Below are 22,500 nucleotides of genomic sequence, written 5' to 3'. Positions count from 1 at the left end.
AAAAGAAGAAGGCAAGGAAGGATAGGAAGGAGGGAGATGAAGAGAAAGAAGGAAAAGGAGGAGGATTACCAGGAATAAGAAGAAGGAAGGAGGAAGAAAGGAAGAAGCCAAGGAAGGATAGGAAGGAGGGAGATGAAGAGAAAGAAGAAAAAGGAGGAGATTGCCAGGAATAAGAAGAAGGAAGAAAGGAAGAAACCAAGGAAGGAAAGGAAGGAGGGAGATGAAGAGAAAGAAGAAAAAGGAGGAGGATTACCAGGAATAAGAAGAAGGAAGAAAGGAAGAAAGGAAGAAACCAAGGAAGGATAGGAAATAATGAGATGAATAGAGAGGCGGAGAAAAGAAGTTAAAGAAGAAAGAAAAAATAAAGGACGAGGCGAAACAAAAAAAAATAAAGAGAAAGTGGAAGAAGGAGAAAAAAAATGCAGAAGGCGAACGAAAGAGAAATAAGAAGAAAATAAAGAAGAGTTGAGTGACTTAGAATTGAAGAAAGAGGAAGATGAAGGAGAATACTCGTAAGAAGAAATTGAAGAGGAAGAGGAGAAGGAAGACGAATCAGAGAAAAAGAGGAAATCATGAGGTAAGAGGAGAAGGAGGAGGAGGAGGAAGAGAAGAACAAGAAATGGAATAGGAGGAAGAGGTGGAGGTGGAGTAGGATGGATAAAAAGACATTAAGAAGGAGCAGCTACAAGAGTGGAGGGAAGATATGAGGAGGAGCAGGAGGAGGTGGTGGAGGTGAAGGAACAGGAGAAAGAAGAAGAGGAAGAGGAAGAGAGGAGCGACCCATACATTCCAGCCATTCTTGGTGTTTGACCCAGGTAAAGGTGAGGCTCAATTGAATAATTCCAACTCAGGTAACACGAGGCGGATGATAACAATATGTCTTGCTGACGGCAGGTGTGTTGGAGGAGAAGGAGGAGGAGGAGGAGGAGGATCGTGGTTGGAAAGAGAGATGGAAGAGAGAGAAAAAGGAATGGGATGAAGGGCGTTAGCTTATAGTGAGGGGAGTAAAGGAAGGGAAGGCCTCGGTGATTGTCTATTCCAAATGAGAGGCGAAGGCGAAGGGTTGATGGAGAATAAGCAAGGGCAAGGGTGAGAAATAGAGGGGAGGAGATGAGGGAAGAGAACACCAAATGAGGGAGGCTGAGGGAAGGAAGGCGTGACAAAAGGACTGAGGGGAAGGGATGGGGCGTGAAGGGCTAGCTATCCAAAATGAAGGGAAGGGAGGAGTCATAGTTACTTCACCTTTATTTTTTTCTCTTTTACTCTTAGTTCTCTTTTTTTTTTCTTTTATCTGTTTCTTATTCCTTTATTTTATTTCTGATGGAAGGTCTTGTGTTGTTGAGAAAGGTTTTTTATTTTATTTTTCTTCGTTTTCTTGTTTAATCCTTCCTCTTTCTTCCTTTTTATCACTAATTTCATTTCTTACATCACTGGTTAAGCTATAATTGGTGCTCTAGTTTACTCTATCCTGTCCTCCAAATAGTACCCCGCCATTCTTTATATTACGTCCAACTTTCTAATGCAAGAGTCTCCCAGCGCCCGTCCTTCGTCTGCATTTCCTCCTCCCTCAGACCACTTGTCATAACATATCCAACAAAATTTGGCATCGCATTTTTAACCTATACTTTATCTTGGGGAAGTTTTCTTTTTTTATGCCCTGCTCTTCCTTTGACCGCCTCCTCTGTGTTGAAATACTAATAAGAATACTGTTCATCAACCTTTAGTTTCACACTTGTTTGTTTTCATGCCTCAATTCAGTTTTTTTCTAGCGTTTTCCTCTTCTTTTAATTTAGATCATATTTACTAACAATCATAAATATAAAAAAAAGTAGGGAACATGGGCATTAAGATGAAAATGGAAGAATATAAATCATGCTAAAAGAGAGAGTGAAAAATTTGGGAACATGAATGCTTAAAAAAAAATTAATTAAGAACACTGAAGCATTGAAGGGCAGACAGACACACACAGACAAACACACACACTCACACACCTCCCCCCACACACCTACATTCCCCCCCCACACACACACATACCCCCTCCCAAATACCCCAACCTCTTCCACACACCCACAAACCCACCCACACACACACATACACCTCCCCACACACACACATACTCACATCCTTCCCGTCACCCCCACCCCAATCCCTCCCCCTCCCCCCCTCCCCACACACCTACACAAACTGACCACTGACGGACGAAAGAACGAAGGGAGGAAGGGAAGAGAGGGAGGTGCCCTTGTCTATTCCGCCTTGCCCCCGACCCTATAATTTCCGTTTCCACCTCCCGCCGCGTCCGTTTAAGGCAAAAAATGGGAACTGGGATGAGGTCAGGAAATAAAAACAAAGAAGCGAACGAGATAATGGGCGGAGGCCGAAGATATATACGTGTCAATGGAGGGAAACACAATGGACTTTCTGATTTAAGGGCGGGGCGGGACCTGGTGGAACTGTGCCTCTTCTTCCCCTCCTCCTTCTCCTCCTCCTCCTCCTTCTCTTCCTTCTCCTCCTCCTCCTCCTCCTTTTCCTGGTTCGATTCTTCTGCCTTCTCCTCTTCTTCTTCTTCTCCTTCTTCTCCTGGTTCGATTTTTCTTCTTCTTTCTACTGGTTTAATTTTTTCTTCCTTCTCTTCCTCATGGTTCAATTTCTCTTCCTCTTCCTCCTCCTCCTCCTCCTCCTCCTCCTCCTCCTCGTCGTCCAATCCTTCTTCCTTCTCTTTCTGCTCCTCTCTCTCTCTCTCAAAATTGTTATATTTATTAGAAGGCTGAAAGGCTGGAGAGAGAGAGAGAGAGAGAGAGAGAGAGAGAGAGAGAGAGAGAGAGAGAGAGAGAGAGAGAGAGAGAGAGAGAGAGAGAGAGAGAGAGAGAGAGAGAGAGAGAGAGATGGACGTGGAAAATTGGGAAAGGAGTGAGAGACAGGAGAGAATGAAAAGTGGATTGGAGGGAGAGAGTGAAGGAAAGAAGGGAGAGAGAGAGAGGGAGGGAGGGAGGGAGGGAGGGAAAGACGTATGGGAGGGAACAATATTGAAAGGAAAAAGGGAAGAGGAGGAGAGGAAAGAAATGTGATAAAAAAAAATAATTACTTCCGAAAACGACCAAAACAAGAGGGAGAAAAAAAGTTATTATCGTAAATAAAGAAAAATATAAACGAAATCCTCTACTCGTTGACCTTATTATGTCGCTCCTTTGCATTATCATTTATTTATGCAGTTAGCGAGTCCAGAAGAGCAGTCAGCGTGAACATGTCGATAGAAGATGGAAAGAGAGGCAACATGGCGGCGGAATTTAAGAGGTAGAAGACTGTTAGTAAGAGGAGGAGAGTTGATGAGACGAAGAGTTTGAGTAGAGTCGTGTGTAGCGGGGCCGCGGGAGGGATGGAGGCATGCAGTTAGCGAGATCAGAAGAGCAGTCAGCGTGAACATATATCGATAGAAAATGGAAAGAGAGGCAACATGGCGGCGGAATTCAAGAGGTAGAAGTAGAAGACTGTCAGTAAGAGAAGAGTTGATGAGACGAACTAGAGTAGAGTCGTGTGTAGCGGGGCCGCGGGAGGGATGGAGGCATGCAGTTAGCGAGGGCAGAAGAGCAGTCAGCGTGAACATATCGATAGAAGATGGAAAGAGAGGCAACATGGCGGCGGAATTCAAGAGGTAGAAGACTGTCAGTAAGAGAAGAGTTGATGAGACGAACTAGAGTAGAGTCGTGTGTAGCGGGAAGGGGGAGGGATGGAGGCATGCAGTTAGCGAGGTCAGAAGAGCAGTCAGCGTGAACATATCGATAGAAGATGGAAAGAGAGGCAACATGGCGGCGGAATTCAAGAGGTAGAGGTAGAAGACTGTCAGTAAGAGGAGTTGATGAGACGAGTCGTGTGTAGCGGGGCCGCGGGAAGGGGTCGAAGGCATGCAGTTAGCGAGGTCAGAAGTGTTGAGGTCGCAGGAAGAGGGGAATGCAAGCCCTTCCCCCATTCAGCCATTGAGTCATTAGTACCATTCAGCCAATCAGTCATTAACACCAATTCCCCGCCATTCACGAGGGGATGATGACCTCTGCTTGTTGTCAATAAATACTTCCACTCCGTAAATGTTTCCAGGTTATTTCAATCAATCAATCACATCACATAAGCATTCCTCAACCCCCCCCCCCTCCCCCACGACCACTCCTCCTCCTCCCCTCCTCTCTTGTTCCTCTTTCCTTTTTCCTTCCCCTACCCATCCTCCTTACCCCTTTTCCTTATCTATTCTCTCCCTTCCCCTCTCCCTTTGTCCCTTCCCTTTTCCCCTCTTCTCCCCATCTCACCTGAGCGGCCGATGCCCAGGACGTTGACATCACTGATCAAACAGGTAATTTTCCTCACCTGTCGCTGGCCCTATTAGTGAACTTCCCGCCGCTACAGTCCGATACAGCCCTCGCTTCCTGCCCCCAATGAAGCACGTGGCCCCCCGCAGCTTCCCAACACCGATTCATTCACGCCGATTCGTTTGTTACGCGGTATTGCTTTGTATTGGTGGGAGGAAGTGCGGGAAAGGGTAGAGGATGGGTGGGATGGTAGGAAGGGAAGGGTAGTAAAAGAGAGAAAGAAGGGGAAGAGGTATAGGGATGGTAGGGTTGAGGTAAAGGAAAGGGGAGAGGAGAAAGGAAAGGAGGAACAGAAGGAGGAAGGGATGGGAGACGTGGGAGTGAAGGAAAGGGAAGGAGCAGAGATGGGAGGAAGGGAAAGGGGAAGGAGCCAGGGATTGGAAGAAGGAAAGGAGGGAAAGAGGAGGGAGGAGATAGTGGAGGAAGGAAGGCTGGGAGGGGAGAGTGAAGGAGAGGGAAGGAGCTTTGGATGGGAGGAAAGGAAGGAGGTAGGGAGGGGAGGAGATTGGGATTGGAAGGTGGAATGGAGGAAAAGAGGAGGGAGGAGGTAGGGGTGGAAGGAAGGAAGCTATGGATGGGAGTAAGAAACGGAGGAGGGAGAAATGGATGGACAGAGAGTAATGGAAAAAAGAGAGGGAGGTAAGGTAAGGTAAGGTCAAGTTATGCTAGGTTAGGTTAGGTCTGGATTGGCTAGCATAGGTAAGGTTAGGTAAGGTTAGGTTAGGTCAAGTTAGGTTATGCTAAAAGGAGGGAGAGGGGGGGGGAGGGAAGGAGACAGCATATTTAGGAAGGCAGGAAAAGGGTCGATTAAGGGAGAAGAGGATAATGAAATGAGAGACAGAGTATAATTTGGATGATTAAATGAAGCGAAAGAAGAAAGAAAGGTCGGAGATGTCAGGACACCTCTCCTCCCGAAATTGACCTCTCTTTTTGAACACTCCTTTGACCTCTTCGGGAGCAGTAAGTAGCGGGCTTTTTTATTTTTATTTATTGTTATATTTTTCTTTGCGCCCTTGAACTGTCTCCTTAGCTCTAAAAAAATATATATATGGAAAGAGGGAGAGATGTAAAAAGAAGCAACATCGTCATCGCAACAATAACATCAGGTCTGTGCTTTTTCTTCCTTAGGTGTCTCAGGTGTCCGGGAAGCCACACTGCACACCTCTCATCACTCCTTCATCACCACTTCATCACCATTTCATCACCACCAACCCACCTGAGGACGCTGCCGTGGTGGTGAGTGTTACCGGTATATCGTAATGTTACTCTTCATCAGATTAGATTGTTAGCTTAGGTTAGGTCTGGATTGGCTAGCATAGGTAAGGTTAGGTAAGGTCAAGTTAGGTTATGCTAGGTTAGGTTAGGTCTGGATTAGCTAGCATAGGTAAGGTTAGGTAAGGTCAAGTTAGGTTATGCTAGGTTAGGTTAGGTCTGGATTGGCTAGCATAGGTAAAGTTAGGTAAGGTTAGGTAAGGTCAAGTTAGGTTATGCTAGGTTAGGTTAGGTCTGGATTGGCTAGCATAGGTAAAGTTAGGTAAGGTTAGGTAAGGTCAAGTTAGGTTATGCTAGGTTAGGTTAGGTCTGGATTGGCTAGCATAGGTAAGGTTAGGTTAGGTTATGCTAGGTTAGGTTAGGTCAGGTCAAGTTAGGTTTTGCTGGGTTAGGTTAGGTAAGGTTCGGATTGGCTAGTTCAGGTAAGGTCAGGTCATGAGGTGAGGGCAGCTAAGAAGTGAAGTGTGTAAAGGAAGTTGGTTTTATTTGATTTTGGAGAAGTGAAGTTAGGTTAGGTTAGTATAGGTGACCACCACTTATTTACTCATGTCAGATAATGCTTTTCGTTTTTGAGGAGAAACAGCATAGCGACTTTTTTCTCTATATCTTTCTTCCCCTTTACCATTCTCTATTGCTGTAAAAACTAATAAAAAAAAAATCGTCACGGTGGATTATTCCTTGACGTGGCCCCGAGAGAAGGTTCACGCGAGGTCAGGTCAGGTCAGGTAGCGCATGACTTGTTCTGTACGTGTGTTATTAGTTTTATTGGTCTCCGAACTTGAAACAAAACACGTCTGGCAAGTTTGTGATGTGTTTGTTTGGAAGCGTTTATTGTCTTGCTTCAGGTGTGTTTTAATTAAGTTTACCTGTTTAGAAGCTGATTTTTTTCTCTTCATTTTTTCTTAGGGGAGAGAGAGAGAGAGAGAGAGAGAGAGAGAGAGAGAGAGAGAGAGAGAGAGAGAGAGAGAGAGAGAGAGAGAGAGAGAGAGAGAGAGAGGAATGTTAGTGGTAATCGTGTTTAGGTTTATTTTGTGTACGTGTGTGTGTGTGTGTGTGTGTGTGTGTGTGTGTGTGTGTGTGTGTGTGTGTGTGTGTGCGCTTGGTTTTTTACTCTGTTGGATTAGGAAAAGAAAAATATGAAAAAAACACAGTAAAAGAAAACAAACAAATAAAAAAAACTGAAAATACTTCAAAGAAAAAAAATAAAAACGAAACGAAAAAAACAAACAAACGGGAACACAAAAAAAAACACCAAACGAAAAAGGAAAAAAAAGTAAGTGAAAAAAAACAAAACATCAATCTACGCTTTTTTTTTTTTTCTTTCTTTCTCTCCTGTCTCCTGTTCCTCCTCCTGTTCTTCCTTCCTTTTCTTGTGTCTTCTCTCCTCCTTTCGTCTCATTCTCATTTCCAAAAACTTTAAAATAAAAATAAACATTTGAACAGTGAATTAAACCATCAAACTCACAACGCCAGAAACAAACAGGTGTGGAAGACAGTATTACCTGAACGGGAGGAACACACAGGTAAGGGGGGGAGGGGGAGGAGGAGGAGGAGGGGCATAGTGGGGCAGCTGGTTACCTTGACCCTATACCTGGCGAGCTGAACAGGTGTGCGACGGCGGTGGTGGTAGTGGTGGTGGTGGTAGGTTGGTAGTGATGGTAGGTTAGTGGTGATGGTAGGTTAGTGGTGATGGTGATAGAGTAGGTGGTGATGTAATGGTGGTGGTGGTGATGGTAGGGTGGTGATGATGGTGGTGGTAATAGTCGCCAAGAAGAGTAGTAGAGATGGTAGCGATGGTGATGGTGGTGGTGATAGTGGTCGTGGTGGGGACAGTGGTGATGGTGGGTAAGATTAATGGTGGTGGTGGTGGTGATGGTGGTGGGTTGCTGGAGGTGATGGTGGTGGTGATAGCAGAAGTAGTGGTTGTGGACAAAATTAAAGGAAAAGGTGAAGGTAGGTTAGGGATCATGGTGGTGGTGGAGGTGGTGGTGGAGGTGGTGGTGGTGGAGGTGGTGGTACGGGTGTGTTTCTTGCTGGGGGTGGTATTAGGGGAGGTGATAGTGGTGGTGGTGATGACAGTTGTGGTGGTGGCGATGATGGCAGTGGTACGTGAGAATGAGGAAAGGTGCCGGAAGAGGAAGAGTAGAATGGGCATGATGGAGGAGGAGGAGGACGAGGACGAGGAAGAGGAAGAGGAAGTAGAGGGAAGCATGTGAAAGAAGGAAAGTAGAATGACACGTGAGGCAAAAAAAAAGACAGTAGAAAAGGAAAAGAAGGAGCAGTAAAAAGAGAAGGAAAACAAGAAAAAAGAGATGCGGAAGAAGAAGGGAAAAGAAGAAGAGGAAGAGAGAGAAAGAGGGGGAGACACAGAAACAAGGAGAAACAGAAGACGAACGGAAAGAAAAAAATAACGAATGAAAAACAGACACAAGGACATGGAGAAGGAGAAGAAAAAGAACAAGAACAAGAAAAAAAAGTAAGAAGAGAAGGAAAACAAAAAAAAGAGACGCGGAAGAAGAAGGGAAAAGAAGAAGAAGAAGAGGAAGAAAGAGAAAGAGGGGGAGGCACAGAAACAAGGAGAAACAGAAGACGAACGGAAAGAAAGAAAATAACGAAGGAAAAAGAAACACAAGGACATGGAAAAGGAGAAGAAAAAGAACAAGAACAAGAAAAAAAAGTAAGAAGAGAAGGAAAACAAAAAAAAAAGAGACGCGAAAGAAGAAGAGGAAGAGAGAGAAAGAGGGGGAGGCACAGAAACAAGGAGAACCAGAAGACGAACGGAAAGAAAGAAAATAACGAAGGAAAAAGAAACACAAGGACATGGAAAAGGAGAAGAAAAAGAACAAGACACAAAAAAGAAGGAAAACAGACAAAACACGAAATCAGAAAAAAAGAATAAAGAAAAAAGAGAAAAATAATATAAAAAAGAGTAGAGAAATACACCACGAAGAACCAGAAGGAGGAGGAACATGCGGGTGGTTGACATAGACGGTAGGGGCAGAGGCAGCGGTGGTGGTGATGGTGGTGGTGATGGTGGTGGCGGCGGTGGTGGCGGCGGCGATAACATCAGGTCCCCTCACCGCCAGGACACCGCCGAGCCGCCGCTAATTGCCGCTGACATAATGACTCGTAATTAGTTTTATCGGCGGGATCTGTCCACGATAACGCCCACGGTTTGTCGTTAAGTGTGTTTGTGTGGCGGCGGGACACAGACCGACCCGCAGAATCCCCCCATCCCCCCCTTACCACCTCTTCTCCTTCTCCTCCCCTCCTCTCCCTTACTACGAACCTACCTTCCTATTTTCTTGGCTGTCTCTCACTCCTCTTCCTCCTCTCCTTCGTGGTTCTTCTCTTAGACTTCCTCCTCCTTCTCCTGCTACTCACCCCCCTCCTCATTCTCCCCTCCACCTCCCTCTTTCTTCTTCTCCCCTCTTCCTCCTCCTCTTCCCTTTCCAACGACCTGCCTTTCTTGCCTCCTGCCTCATTCCTCCTCCTCCTTTTCCTCCTCCTATATAGTTCTCCTCCTTCTGCTTCTCTTTCTACTTTACTTCCTACCCCCGTTCCCCATTCTCCTCTCCCTCTTCCACCTACCTACCTTTCCTTGTTCTTGTTCCTGTTTGGCTTTTTTATTTTTTCTTATTTCTCCTCTTCCCGCTTTTTTATTTTCTTTCGCTTCTGTTCCTCTTTCGTTATATTTTTTGTTCTTCTTTTCTATACGCATCCTCCTCTTCTTCCTTTTTTCGTGTCTTTTCTCTCTTTCCCTTTTGTCTCTTCTTTTCTTAATCCTCCTCTTCCTTCGTCTCCTTTCCTTCTCTTTCTCCTCCCTCTTCTCTGACTTTTTTTTTGTTCTCTTCCTTCTGTTTTTTTCCTCCCAGACTCATCCTTAACTATATATTTCTTCTCCCATTTCTCCTTTCCTCCTAATCTTCCTCTTTTTTACTTCTTAGCTACGTTACTTCTTCTCTAACTTTACCCATATCTCTTCACCCCCTTTCCCCCCTCTCCTCCTCCTCCTCCTCCTCCTCCTCCTCCTCCTCCTCCTCCTCCTCCTCCTCCGTTAATTGTCTCCTCGTGTTCCGCTCGTCGTCTTCTCTTCGTGCTACACGCGGATGTAGAATTCTTCCTTGATAAGTGAAGTGCGTGTACGTGTGGGCGTCTCCCTGTGTGTGTGTGTGTGTGTGTGTGTGTGTGTGTGTGTGTGTGTGTGTAGGGGGGATGGGGAGGTTCTATGTGGGGATAAGGGAGGGTTTATGTGGGAGGAGGGGGTATGCGTGGGGGGGAGGGGGTATGTGTGTGGGGGGAAGGGGTATGTGTGGGGGGGAGTATGTGTGTGTGTGTGTGTGTGTGTGTGTGTGTGTGTGTGTGTGTGTGTGTATGTGTGTGTGTGTGTGGTAGGGGTATATGCGTGGGGAGGAGGGGTATGTGTGGAGGGGAGGGTGTGTGTGTGTGTGTGTGTATGTGTGTGTGTGTGTGTGTGTGTGTGTGTAACGGGTACTCTTGCCAACACGAATGTACCCCCGAACAGGATTCAGCAAGAAAACTAATAAAACAACAACAGTAATAATAATAATAATAATAATAATAATAATAATAATAATTAGTCGAGGATTTTGTGTTTTAGAGAGGGGTGGTGTGGTGTTCAAGGTAAGACTTGTTTGTGATAATTGAATTATCTTTTTATGTAGTAACCAGACTAGTTAAGGGTGATATATATGGTACTCAGATAGGATTGCAGTAATAGAAGGTGAGGGTATATGTGCATAATACAAGTTTTAGTACTTCGCGGTATAAAATCTCTTAGACGATATAGCATAGCAGTGCTTCTTGAAAGTTTATTCGAAATATTGTTCTTAAAACTAGTTGATCTACTAATATTATTGATTTATATAATTTGTTGAGGTCTTTAGGTTAGCTTGGAATAATGTTTCAATATTAGAGTCAGTAAAATACAAAGTCATGTCATCTGCAAAGAGGATGGTGTTGGACTTATGGCCATCATATATTGTGCACTGAGATCTGTTTGTTAGTCTTGAAACCAGGAGTGTAGAGGTCCTCGTATACCATAGAAATATAATTTGTCAAGAATAGAGATGAGAAGAAAAGAACCTGACCTAAAGCCATAATTGTTGCACACTTACAGGGCCAGATTTAATTTGCCAGTGGATATTGATTGATTAAAGAGCAATGCATGGGGTAAGTAATTTCTCAATATTACTTTTAATTATGTGGGCTGAGATTTCATTAACATTTGAGTTTTTACTTTTGAGAGTCTTGATAACTTTCATCACGTCAGCAGAAGTGACTGGTAGGATAACCATTGAGTTTTGGTAATTATAATAATAATAATAATAATAATAATAATTTTCTACTTTAACGATCAATCATCTCTCTCTCTCCTCTATCTTTTGGGGCAAGGCGGACATTCTTATTAGGAGGACCTTGTTGTGCCGCTGAGAGAGAGAGAGAGAGAGAGAGAGAGAGAGAGAGAGAGAGAGAGAGACTAACACGTGGTGGGAAGTGTGCCAAAAGGTGTGTTACAGTTGCCTCTCAAGCTCCCTTCCCCGCCACCAGTCTCCCTCACACTGTTCGCTTCCCTCACCACGAGAATGACTGCCTTGTAATGTCACCCTTTAATAACTCCCTACTTCCCTTTACACCTTAATTAACCTCACCTGTCACTTCTCTCATTACTGTTACTCCTCTTATTTTGTCTCTCATAGTTTTCACTCTTCGTTCGGTTCCCTCACCACGAGAATGACTGCCTTGTAATGTCACCCTTTAATAACTCCCTACTTCCCTTTACACCTTAATTAACCTCACCTGCCACTTCTCTCACTTCTCTTTTATTTTGTCTCTCATAGTTTTCATTCTTCGCTCGCTTCCCTCACCACCAGAATCACTTCCTCTGTAACGTCACTCTTGTCATTCTCTTCCCTTAAAAAAATGTCTAACCTCCTAGTCACTTCTCTCATTACTGGTGCTCCGTCTCCTATACTCCATCTTTTAATTCTCATATCTCATCTCCTACACCAATCGCTTCCCTCACTACGAGAAACACTACCTCTGTAACGTCACTCTTCTGTCGCCCACTTCCCACAACACTGAATTTATTGTGTCTGTAACGTCGCTGTGTTTTGTAACGTTCTTGAGTCTAACGTTTTTGTGTCTGTAACGTTCATTTGTCTGTATTCCTCTATTTCCATGTGTCTGTATTATCTATGAGTCTGTTACGTCGCTGTCTTGTAACGTCCCTGTGTTTGCATTCATGTGTCTGTAACGTTCATTTGTCTGTGTTGCCCTTGTGACTGTATTATCTATGAGTCTGTAACGTTGCTGTGTCTTGTAACGTCCCTGTGTTTGTATTCATGTGTCTGTAACGTTCATTTGTCTGTGTTGCCCTTGTGACTGTATTATCTATGAGTCTGTAACGTTGCTGTGTCTGGTAACGTCCCTGTGTTTGTATTCATGTGTCTGTAACGTTCTAGTGTCTGTAAAGTGCTTGTGTCTATAACGTTGATGTATCTTTTAACGTCGTTGTGCCGTGTATAATGTCACTCTCGTATCACTCCCTGCCCTCAGCCCCTCACACAACACTGCGTTCTGTCCCGGCCACCTCCCTCACTACCCTACCACCTACTACCCTCACACCATACTGGTCCATTTCTTACCCCGTCCGCCTGCCAGCACTATCGGCCTGTTAGCTCAGTTGGTTAGAGCGCCGTGCTAATAACGCGGATGTCGAGGGTTCGATCCCCTTACGGGCCAAGGTGGACCAATGTTTTGAACGACACAAGCGACTCAACTTCTTTAGGTTAGGTTAGGTTAGGAGACGACTGCTTGGAGATTTAATACAGGTCTTTAAATACCTTCATAAGTCCAGTAATGTCGATCACTCCAAGCTTTTTGCACCTCTGAACTAACCCGAGATCTAGAGGCGGTTATCAGTGTGGCGATTATGACCGCCTCTAGATCTCGGGTCAGGGTGTGTTTCTTGCTGGGGTGGTATTAGGGGAGGTGACAGTGGTGGTGGTGGCGATGGCAGTGGTAAGTGAGGATGAGGAAAGGTGCCGGAAGAGGAGGAGAATGGGCATGATGGAGGAGGTGATTGCGACCGTCTCTTGGGGCCGCTTTCAGTCACTTTGTTTTGATCGTTACCAATGGCGGTGATCGACGCTATAGTTTTCCACGTGAAACTGGCCTGTGGGGTAGTGGCGCCTGCAGAGAAAGCGAGAGGTGTTGAGAGTGTGTGGCAAGGTGCGGGGCTGGGCTAACCCCGCAGCCGTCACTACCCCATCGGCCAGTTTCACGTGGAAATACTATAGCGCGATCGCCGCCATTGGTAACGATCAAAACAAACGAGGTGACTGTGAAAGCGGCCCCAGATCTCGGGTTAGTCTGGCGTGCAAAAAGCTTGGAGTGCTGGACCTAACTGAACTTATGAAGGCATTTGAAGACCTGCATCAAACCCCCGCAGTCGTCTCTTTACCAACGGATGAGTCGCGTCTTACATCGTTCAAAACATTGGTCCACCTTGGCCCGTAAGGGGATCGAACCCTCGACATCCGCGTTATTAGCACGGCGCTCTAACCAACTGAGCTAACAGGCCGATAGTGCTGGCAGGCGGACGGGGTGAAAAATGGACCAGTAGGTATTGTGTGAGGGTGGTGTGTAGGGAGAGAGGTGAGCAGCAGGGTAGTGAGGAAGTGTGGTGTGACGGTGAGGGAAGTGACTGGTATTATGTAAGGGAAGTAGTTCATAGGGTAGTGAGGGAGTGTGGTGTGACGGTGTGAGAAGTGACTGGTATTGTGTGCAGGGTAGTAGTTCTTAGGTAGTGAGGGAGTGTGGTGTGACGGTGAGGGAAGTGACTGGTATTGTGTGCAGGGTAGTAGTTCATAGGGTAGTGAGGAAGTGTGGTGTGACGGTGAGGGAAGTGACTGGTATTGTGTGCAGGGTAGTAGTTCATAGAGTAGTGAGGGAGTGTGGTGTGACGGTGAGGGAAGTGACTGGTATTGTGTGCAGGGTAGTAGTTCATAGGTAGTGAGGAAGTGTGGTGTGACGGTGAGGGAAGTGAGGCAGGGTAGTAGTTGTAGTGAGGGAGTGTGGTGTGACGGTGAGGGAAGTGACTGGTATTGTGTGCAGGGTAGTAGTTCATAGGTAGTGAGGGAAGTGTGGTGTGACGGTGAGGGAAGTGACTGGTATTGTGTGCAGGGTAGTAGTTCATAGAGTAGTGAGGGAGTGTGGTGTGACAGTAAGGGAAGTGACTGGTATTGTGTGCAGGGTAGTAGTTCATAGAGTAGTGAGGGAGTGTGGTGTGACAGTGAGGGAAGTGACTGGTATTGTGTGCAGGGTAGTAGTTCATAGGTAGTGAGGAAGTGTGGTGTGACAGTAAGGGAAGTGACTGGTATTGTGTGCAGGGTAGTAGTTCATAGGGTAGTGAGGAAGCGTGGTGTGACGGTGAGGGAAGTGACTGGTATTGTGTGCAGGGTAGTAGTTCATAGGTAGTGAGGAAGTGTGGTGTGACAGTGAGGGAAGTGACTGGTATTGTGTGCAGGGTAGTAGTTCATAGGTAGTGAGGGAAGTGTGGTGTGACGGTGAGGGAAGTGACTGGTATTGTGTGCAGGGTAGTAGTTCATAGGTAGTGAGGGAAGTGTGGTGTGACGGTGAGGGAAGTGACTGGTATTGTGTGCAGGGTAGTAGTTCATAGGTAGTGAGGGAGTGTGGTGTGACGGTGAGGGAAGTGACTGGTATTGTGTGCAGGGTAGTAGTTCATAGGTAGTGAGGGAGTGTGGTGTGACAGTGAGGGAAGTGACCGATCTGGTCCATTAGGTTGACTTGGGTGTAATTCTAGAGTTTTTACCTGTTGCCTCCCCTCTCCTCCCCCCCCCCCCTCCCCTCGTAATGGTGCAGAAGTGTCAAGGCGAGGGTTCTGTGATGGTCTGGTCCGCAATCTTGACTCGGGTGTAATTCTAGAGTTTTTCCTGTTGCCTCACGCGCCTTACCCCCCCCCGTAATGCTGTAGCGAAGGTGTGTTGTGTGATGCCCGGGCCTTGCCTTCACAAAGTCCAGTGTCCGCGCGGGCAGTATCAGGTGCTCATGGTGTAGTGGTTATCACATCTGTCTAACACACAGAAGGTCCCAGGTTCGAGCCCTGGTGAGCACATGTTTTTTTTTTCTTTTTATTCGACTTGTTTTTGCTTCTCCTTCTCCTTTTTCTCTCTCTTCATTTTTTTCTGATAGTTTTCCGTTTACCTTTAATTCAGCTCTTCTCTTCTCATCTACTTCCCCTTTTTCTCCGTCTCCTATCCTCCTCGTCCTCGTCCTCGTCCTCGTCCTCGTCCTCCTCCTCCTCCTCCTCCTCCTCCTCCTCCTCTTCTGCTTTTTGTTCTTTTTCTTGTTCTTGTTCTTGACCTTCTTTTCCTTTCTTTTTCTTTTTCGTTTCTTCGCCATCTTCTATCTCCTCCTCCCCATCCCTCCCCCCCCTTCCTTCTTCTCCTTTTTCTCTGTCTTCATTTTCTCTGGTAGGTACACAGAGGTAGGAGAGAAAGACAACAACAACAAAAAACAATAAGAAAAAGAAAAGAAGGCAGAAAAAATAGCCCCAAAAAATTAAACACAACCCACGAGCCCGTCCCCGCCACCGTTGTCTCCCAAAGCCCTAATTTCGCCTTGGAGCCTTAACGACGCGTCCAGAACCCACCAATTTACCCTTACCCTCAAAACAAACATCTTGCCCCCTTGCCACGCCCTCTAGCCCATGCCCCAGACGCCCCCAGTACCCCCAGACCCCTTCCCTTAGTCCCCTATCCCATACACACCCCCTTCTCAGCCCCTGCCCCTTGTAAATTAACCAAAGCCACTGAAAACCGCGTCCTCACCACAATCCCTTCGGTAAATCTCCTTCGTGAACCTCAAACCACTACTTGTGTTGACGTGGAGTGGCGGGGCGGGGCGCTGTGGGTAGAGGGGGGCGGGGGTGATGATGCAAGGCGGGGTGAAGTGTGGCAGCGGGGAAGGACAGGGTTAGAGAAAGGATGGAAGGAGTGGGTATTGCCAACGGAACTGCTGAAGGTGTCCCCTCAACATATAAGGGAGAAATGGAACTATAGCCGGGATTATGGTTTTCTAGGGAGAGTGGAAGCGAGTTGGGGAGATGCAAGGTGGGGAAAAGCGTGGCAGCGGGGAAGGACAGGGTTATAGAAAGGATGGAAGGAGTGGGTATTGACAAGGGAATTCTGCTTATACCATGAGGTGGCAGCTAGCGTCATGTTCTTGGTTCTCTAATAATATCTGGAGTACTTCGAGGCTTACCAATGTTTCTTTTTCTAGCAGTGTTGCCATCCTTAGCTTCAGAGAAATAGATACGCTCCCTTGCTAAGCTTCTGCGTCAGTTGTTGTTCTGCAGACTGGTCTTTATAACCAACCGGGGGCACTAGAAAGGAAAAAGATTAACGAATAGAATGAGGAAGAAAGGAAGAAAAAACAGTGAGAAGGAAATGAGGCAAAGAATTCAGATTAGGCGAGACATACCCCATGACTAGAATAGGTTCCCGGGGTCATCCAGAGAGGTATATTTTTTTCCATTATCAAGGGAGCATACATTATAGCTGCGCGTGGCCTCAGTGCTCATCTCCGTGGCATTAGCCCTCGAGTCATCCAGAAAGGTATATCATGAAGGAAATGAATGAAGAAGATTATGGTTGGTGCTGTTTCGAAGTTGGGACTAAAATGCTCACTATATATATTTCATACAATAAGTCTACTGTTAGTTAATTTTTCTCTCTCTCTCTCTCTCTCTCTCTCTCTCTCTCTCTCTCTCTCTCTCTCTCTCTCTCTCTCTCTCTCTCTCCGCACCCCCTTGCACCCCTCGCCCCCCTTAAAACCTGAATAAGGGGGGAGGAATGGGGGTGTCTGGTGTTTGTCTGTCTCCTGGTTACCCACACCGCCGCGCCGGCCCCCAACTCCCCCCCTCCCCTCCTTGCCCCCTCCCCCCCTCCCCCAGCCCAATTACTTGCCCGTGTTAATGGATAGAGAGGACAGTGGGTGACCGCATGCTAACGGGGGTGACCGCGGGGGGAGGGGGGCGAGTGACAGCCGCTGACCACTGGGGCACCACATTTCCCCCACCCCCCCACCCCAGTTCAACCCCAACCACTCCCCTCAGCCCCCATACACACATTCACCCAGTCAAGTTAAGCCCCTCACCCTTCCACCCCCCACACCCCCCAGTTAACCCCCGAACTAAATTCACCCAGACCCACCCCGCTAACCCTCCCACTCACTTAAATTCAGCCCCCCTTCCACCACACTGCCCAGCCCCCCCCCCCCAGTTAACCCCCGAACTAAAATTCACCCAGACCCACCCCGCTAACCCTCCCACTCACTTCATTCAGCCCCCCTTCCACCACACTGCCCAGCCCCCCCCCCCCCTGACATGTTGTTGACGTGTAGTAAACGAGTTTCATTTACGTTTTATTGGGTGTGAGTTTTCTTCCCATATTTTACAGCAAAGAGGGTAGTTTTAAAGTCAAAAGATGAAAAACTGTGCTGAAAGAAAATGCTGGAAAAAGGCCTAAAAAAAAAGGTATTTCCTCCAACCTTTTTTTTCTCTCTCTCTATCTCTCTGCTGTGTGATCTTCTCATTTTCCAATTCTATTCTCTGTCTATTTATTTACGTGTTTTATTTATTTACATTGTCAGGATAATTTTCGCCTCGGTTTCAGAGTTCATTTTATCTCGACAGTTTCCTTGTTGGTCACTTTTATTGAGACGCGAGACTCACAAACACATTTTTTTTCCGTCTGTGTGTCGTTGTGGGTGACGCTTCAAGGCCTTGCTCTCCCTGGCGTCTCCTTTCCAGCATCCCTCCCTCCCTCCCTTTCTTCCTTTCTCTCCTTACTGCTCCCGAGAATACTCATTGCCAATCCCAATTTCTGTGCTCGTAGAATCTCTGTAAATATTAACTCCTGTACATATCTGATTAAACTGTTTTGTGCTAAAATTGGGTTACTGCAGGCCGTGAAGTATTTTTTTAACATTTGTGGATTATATTTGTGGGTAAAGGTTTCAATCAATCTCCCTCCCTCCCTTCATTTCTTCTTTCCTCCCTCCCTCAATCCCTCTTCCCTCCCTCCCTTCCTCTCTCTCTCTCCTTCCCTCCCTCCTCCCTTCCTTTCCTTCCTTTCCTCTTTCCTCTCCCTCCCTTCCTCTCTCTCCTTGGCTCTGCTTTGTAAGGGTGGGAGCTTTAGAACAGTTTGGGGGAGGGAAGGGTCTGTGTGTGTGTGTGTGTGTGTCTGTGTGAACCGCTCGCCTATTTGCAGCTCGTGTTAATTCTCTGAGCGTGGCCGCGGCGAACATTTTTGGCATCGAGGTGGAAGGGAGGGAGAGGGAGAGGTGGTGGGAGGGAGGCTGCATGGGAGAGCAAGTTCTGTGTTGAGCCCAAGATTGTTCCTCCCTCCTGCTTCCTGTCTCATTGGTTAGATAACACACTCTTTGCCTCTACTTTACGAGAGAGAGAGAGAGAGAGAGAGAGAGAGAGAGAGAGAGAGAGAGAGAGTAGTGTGATGGTAGTAATAGTGGTGGTGTGGTTATGGTAGTGATGACGTTGTGGTGATGGTGGTAGTGGTGGTGGTAGTGGTGGTGGTAGTGGTGACTGAGAGGAAAAAATAGCCAGAAATGTTAATGTTATTGGTTTTTTTATTGTTGTTGTTATTGTTATGATGATGAAAAAATAGCCAGAAATGTTGTTGTTATTGTTATTTATTGTTGTTGTTATTGTTATGATGAAAAATAGACACATGTTGTTGTTATTGTTTTTTATTGTTGTTGTTTATGATGATAATGTATTGAGGTTTCTGATATTTATTGAGTCTTTATTAGTAAGCGGTTCTACACTAATATACTAAACTTAATAATAATGAAAAGAAAAAATAACCTCAACACACACAAAAATCACCCCCCCACACAACCCCACACACACGCACCCCACCATCCCCCCCACAAACCCCTCACAACTCACCCCCCCACACACACAACCTCCCCCCTTCCCCCCACAAACCCCTCACAACTCACCCTTCCCCACACACACAACCCCCCCTTCCTCCCTCACAAACCCCCTCACAACTCATCCTCACCCCACACACACACAACCCCCTCTTCCCTCCACAACCCTTCACACCTCACCCTAACCCCCCACACACACAACCCCCCCTTCCCCCCACAAACCCCTCACAACTCACCCCCCCCACACACACAACCCCCCCTTCCCCCCACAAACCCTCACAACTAACCCTCACGCCCCCCACACACACAACCTCCCCTTCCCCCCACAAACCCTTCACAACTCAACCTCACCCCACCCACACACAACCCCCTCTTCCCTCCACAAACCCCTCACAGCTCACCCCCCACCCCCAAACACACCTTTTCATACTCCCCTCCCCTCGTCACCGCATCGTTCACGCTTCACGGGGTCTTTACACGTTCAGTCGTAAAGGTTTGGTTGAGGGAGGCTCCGCGGCACGTGACTCGGCGCTCGTGATCTGCCGCCCATTCAGTCTCAATACTAATGAGACCTTGGCGGCGATACGATATTAAATGGCTGCGTGTGAAATATTTCCCGCCATTACTTAACTTTTATGTTCACCTTGCTGTATATAAATGCGGTATGTCTCTCTTTTTGTTTACTTTGATATTGGTCTTGCTATATATTTTCCTCCATTTCTGCCTCTTAGTATTTAATCTTCATATTCATCTTCCCATACATTGTTGCCTGTCTCCCATTGCTTCCTCATATTCACCTTCCTGCACATCTTCCTCTGTCAACATCTCCTAACATCTTATCACTTCCCCTTCGTATTCATTTTAAGTCACTTCGCATTACTTCATCTTCATCTTCATCTTCCCATACACTGTTGCTTGTCTCCAATTGCTTCCTCATATTCACCTTCATGCACATTTTCCTCTGTCAACATCTCCTAACATCTTATCACTTTCCCTCCGAACTCATCTTCAGTCACATTGTATTTCTTCATCTTCATCTTCATCTTCCCATACATTGTTGCCTGTCTCCCATAACTTCTTCATCTTCACCTTCCTCCACATTTTCCTCTGTCAACATCTAACATATTACCTCCCGTCCGTAGTCATCTTCTAAGTCTTTTTTCCATTAATATGTTTTCCTATCCATCAGATTTAGTTAGAGAGACGTCTTGTTACAGTATTTATATGTTACGTATTTTATTTTCCTTTACTCTGGTGTTACTCAGATTGCGTTGCCAAGTTATCGTACTCAGCGCATTGCATTTTCATAGTTTCTCACCGATAACCGATAAAAGAACGAAAACCACCAATATTTAACAGTTTTAACGATAACTTTAATTTTCTATCGTTATTTGTGCGGTTACGACGGTCCTGGAGCCTAAAATGATAGATGCAATGCTCAGTGTACGACAATTTTGCATCGCTGATTCACATGCACAAAAATACGAAATAAATCCTCCTCCATTCATCTACATTTCCGATCTATATTTTTTTTACCATCTCCTTTTTAGTGTCATTCAGATGCACGCGAATAAAAAATAAATTATATCTTAACTCTCATCTACATATTCGACTTATGAATTACGAGGTCCTTTTTTTTAGAGGTATTCATAAGCACATAAGATACATCATTAATCCTCGGACACTCACACACTTTTACGACTAATATTTAATGACCTCCATCTCTTAGTTATATTCAAATGCCCCCAAGTACTGAATAAACGCAATCTCTGTAACCGCCTTTGCTTCTTGTCTTGTATTTTTTCGTTTTAGTTTATTTTTCCACAGTGAAATAAAGAAAGTATAGCAAAATAAGGCATTGTACAAATATTAACAGCCTCAAAGACACACCTCTCGCAGCAGAATAACTCTTTTTTTACATTTTTTTAACAGACCCAAAAACACACCTCTCGTATCAGAATTACTCTTTCTTTTACATTATTTTTAAACAGCCTCAAAATCACACCTCTCGTATCAGAATAACTTTTTTTTTACATTTCTTTAAACAGCCCCAAAAACACACCTCTCGTATCAGAATTACTCTTTCTTTTACATTATTTTTAACAGACCCAAAAACACACCTCTCGTATCAGAATTACTCTTTCTTTTACATTATTTTTAACAGACCCAAAAACACACCTCTCGTATCAGAATTACTCTTTCTTTTACATTTTTTTTAACAGCCTCAAAATCACACCTCTCGTATCAGAATTACTCTTTTTTTTACATTTTTTTAACAGACCCAAAAACGCACCTCTCGCAGCAGAATTACTCTTTCTTTTACATTATTTTTAACAGCCTCAAAAACACCTCTCGTATCAGAATAACTTTTTTTTTTACATTTCTTTAAACAGCCTCAAAAACACACCTCTCGTATCAGAATTACTTTTTTTTTTCCTTTTTTATAATGTCCTTTTCGTGACCGCTTACTTTCACTCCCATACGTTTCCGATCTATATTTAATCAGCACATTTTCCATAGTGTTATTCAGATCCTCGTGAACATAAAACTCTCAGCTGTTCAATCCCTTTTTTTTTTTCCTTTTTTAATGTTCTTTTCGTGACCGTTTACTTTCACCGGCAAACGTTCCCGGTCTATATTTAATCAGCACATTTTCCTTAGTGCTATTCAAATCATCCTGAACTTAAAACTCCAGCTGTCCAGTCCTTTTTTTTCCTTTTTTTATGTCCTTTTCGTATTAGTTAACCTTCACTCACATACGTTCCCGATCTATATTTAATCAGCTCCTCTTCCTTAGTGTTATTCAAATCCTCGTGAACGTAAAACTCCGGCTGTCCAATCCCTTCTTTGGCTTTTTTTTTATGTACTTTTCGTATTAATTAACCTTCTCTCATTTACATTTCAAATCTATATATCAAGACTCCTTTTGTCTAGTATTACTCGTCCTCCTCTTTACCTTAAACTGCAGCTGTCCGTTCCTTTGATACATGGGCCACAAAATCGTCGGCCGTGCAGGTGTGGGCGCGCACCTCACGTCACCTCACCTGCCACGCGCTACCTGGTTCCTCTGGTCACCTCATTATACCTGTGCCTTTACCTGTCCGAGGCTTATGACGGCAAGTATGTGTGTGGCGCGTGTTTGTGTGTGTGTGTGTGTGTGTGTGTGTGTGTGTGTGTGTGTGTGTGTGTGTTCCTAGGCCGAAGATGACAAATGAGAGTGGCTTGAGGACCTGGCCGGCGAGTATGAGGGTCACCTTGAGTGTTGCTTGATGAGAGAGAGAGAGAGAGAGAGAGAGAGAGAGAGAGAGAGAGAATGGGAGAGTGTTAGGTGCCCCCGACGTGTGATTAAAGAGTCTTCTTACACCCTCCAATCACATCGTTCCCAGCGGCCTTTCTTAACCGCCATTCGTGCATTGCTACTCTATCAACTCTCTCTCTCTCTCTCTCTCTCTCTCTCTCTCTCTCTCTCTCCTTGCAACCTCTTCATTCATCCATTTCTTCTTCTTTCTCGGATTTCTCCATCTTTCGTCTCCCCCTCTTTTCTTTCTTTCTTATTCCCTTTATCCATCTTTACCCCTATTTCTTTTCTTTCCTCTTCTTACATCCCCTTCTCTTTCCTCCTTTCTTTCCGTCATTCATATATTTCTCCCTCCCTCCCTCCCTTTCTCCATATCCTTCCTTCCATCGCCCTCTCTGACCTTCCTTCCTCCCAACCGGCCTCTTGCAGACTCCTTACGTTCTTATGTTCTTATGTTCTCCATCTTTCTTCATACATCTTTCCTTTCCCTAGTCTTCCACCTCTTCCACCTTCCCTCTCTCTCTTCTCTCCATCATCCATCCACTTCTCATTTCCTCCTCGTGTCTCCACCTCCTT

At 45.5% G+C, this 22,500-nt stretch overlaps 3 non-coding genes across 3 annotated transcripts; 2 read left to right on the top strand and 1 right to left on the bottom strand.

Annotated features, from left to right (window-relative positions):
- Nucleotides 1–12,318: 12,318 nt before the first annotated feature.
- Nucleotides 12,319–12,392, top strand: Trnai-aau (transfer RNA isoleucine (anticodon AAU)). The gene has a single exon. It is a non-coding gene; the product is annotated as a tRNA-Ile (tRNA).
- A 767-nt stretch (nt 12,393–13,159) lies between these two features.
- Nucleotides 13,160–13,233, bottom strand: Trnai-aau (transfer RNA isoleucine (anticodon AAU)). Its single transcript has one exon. It is a non-coding gene; the product is annotated as a tRNA-Ile (tRNA).
- Nucleotides 13,234–14,714: 1,481 nt separating this feature from the next.
- Trnav-aac (transfer RNA valine (anticodon AAC)) lies at nt 14,715–14,787 on the top strand. The gene has a single exon. It is a non-coding gene; the product is annotated as a tRNA-Val (tRNA).
- The last annotated feature ends 7,713 nt before the right edge of the window (nt 14,788–22,500 follow it).

The sequence above is a fragment of the Eriocheir sinensis genome, chromosome 8 (genome assembly GCF_024679095.1).
Source record: "Eriocheir sinensis breed Jianghai 21 chromosome 8, ASM2467909v1, whole genome shotgun sequence".
Taxonomy (NCBI): Eukaryota; Metazoa; Arthropoda; class Malacostraca; order Decapoda; family Varunidae; genus Eriocheir; species Eriocheir sinensis.
The sequence above is the reverse complement of the archived record's forward strand: the minus strand, read 5'-3'. Positions and strand labels throughout refer to the sequence as shown.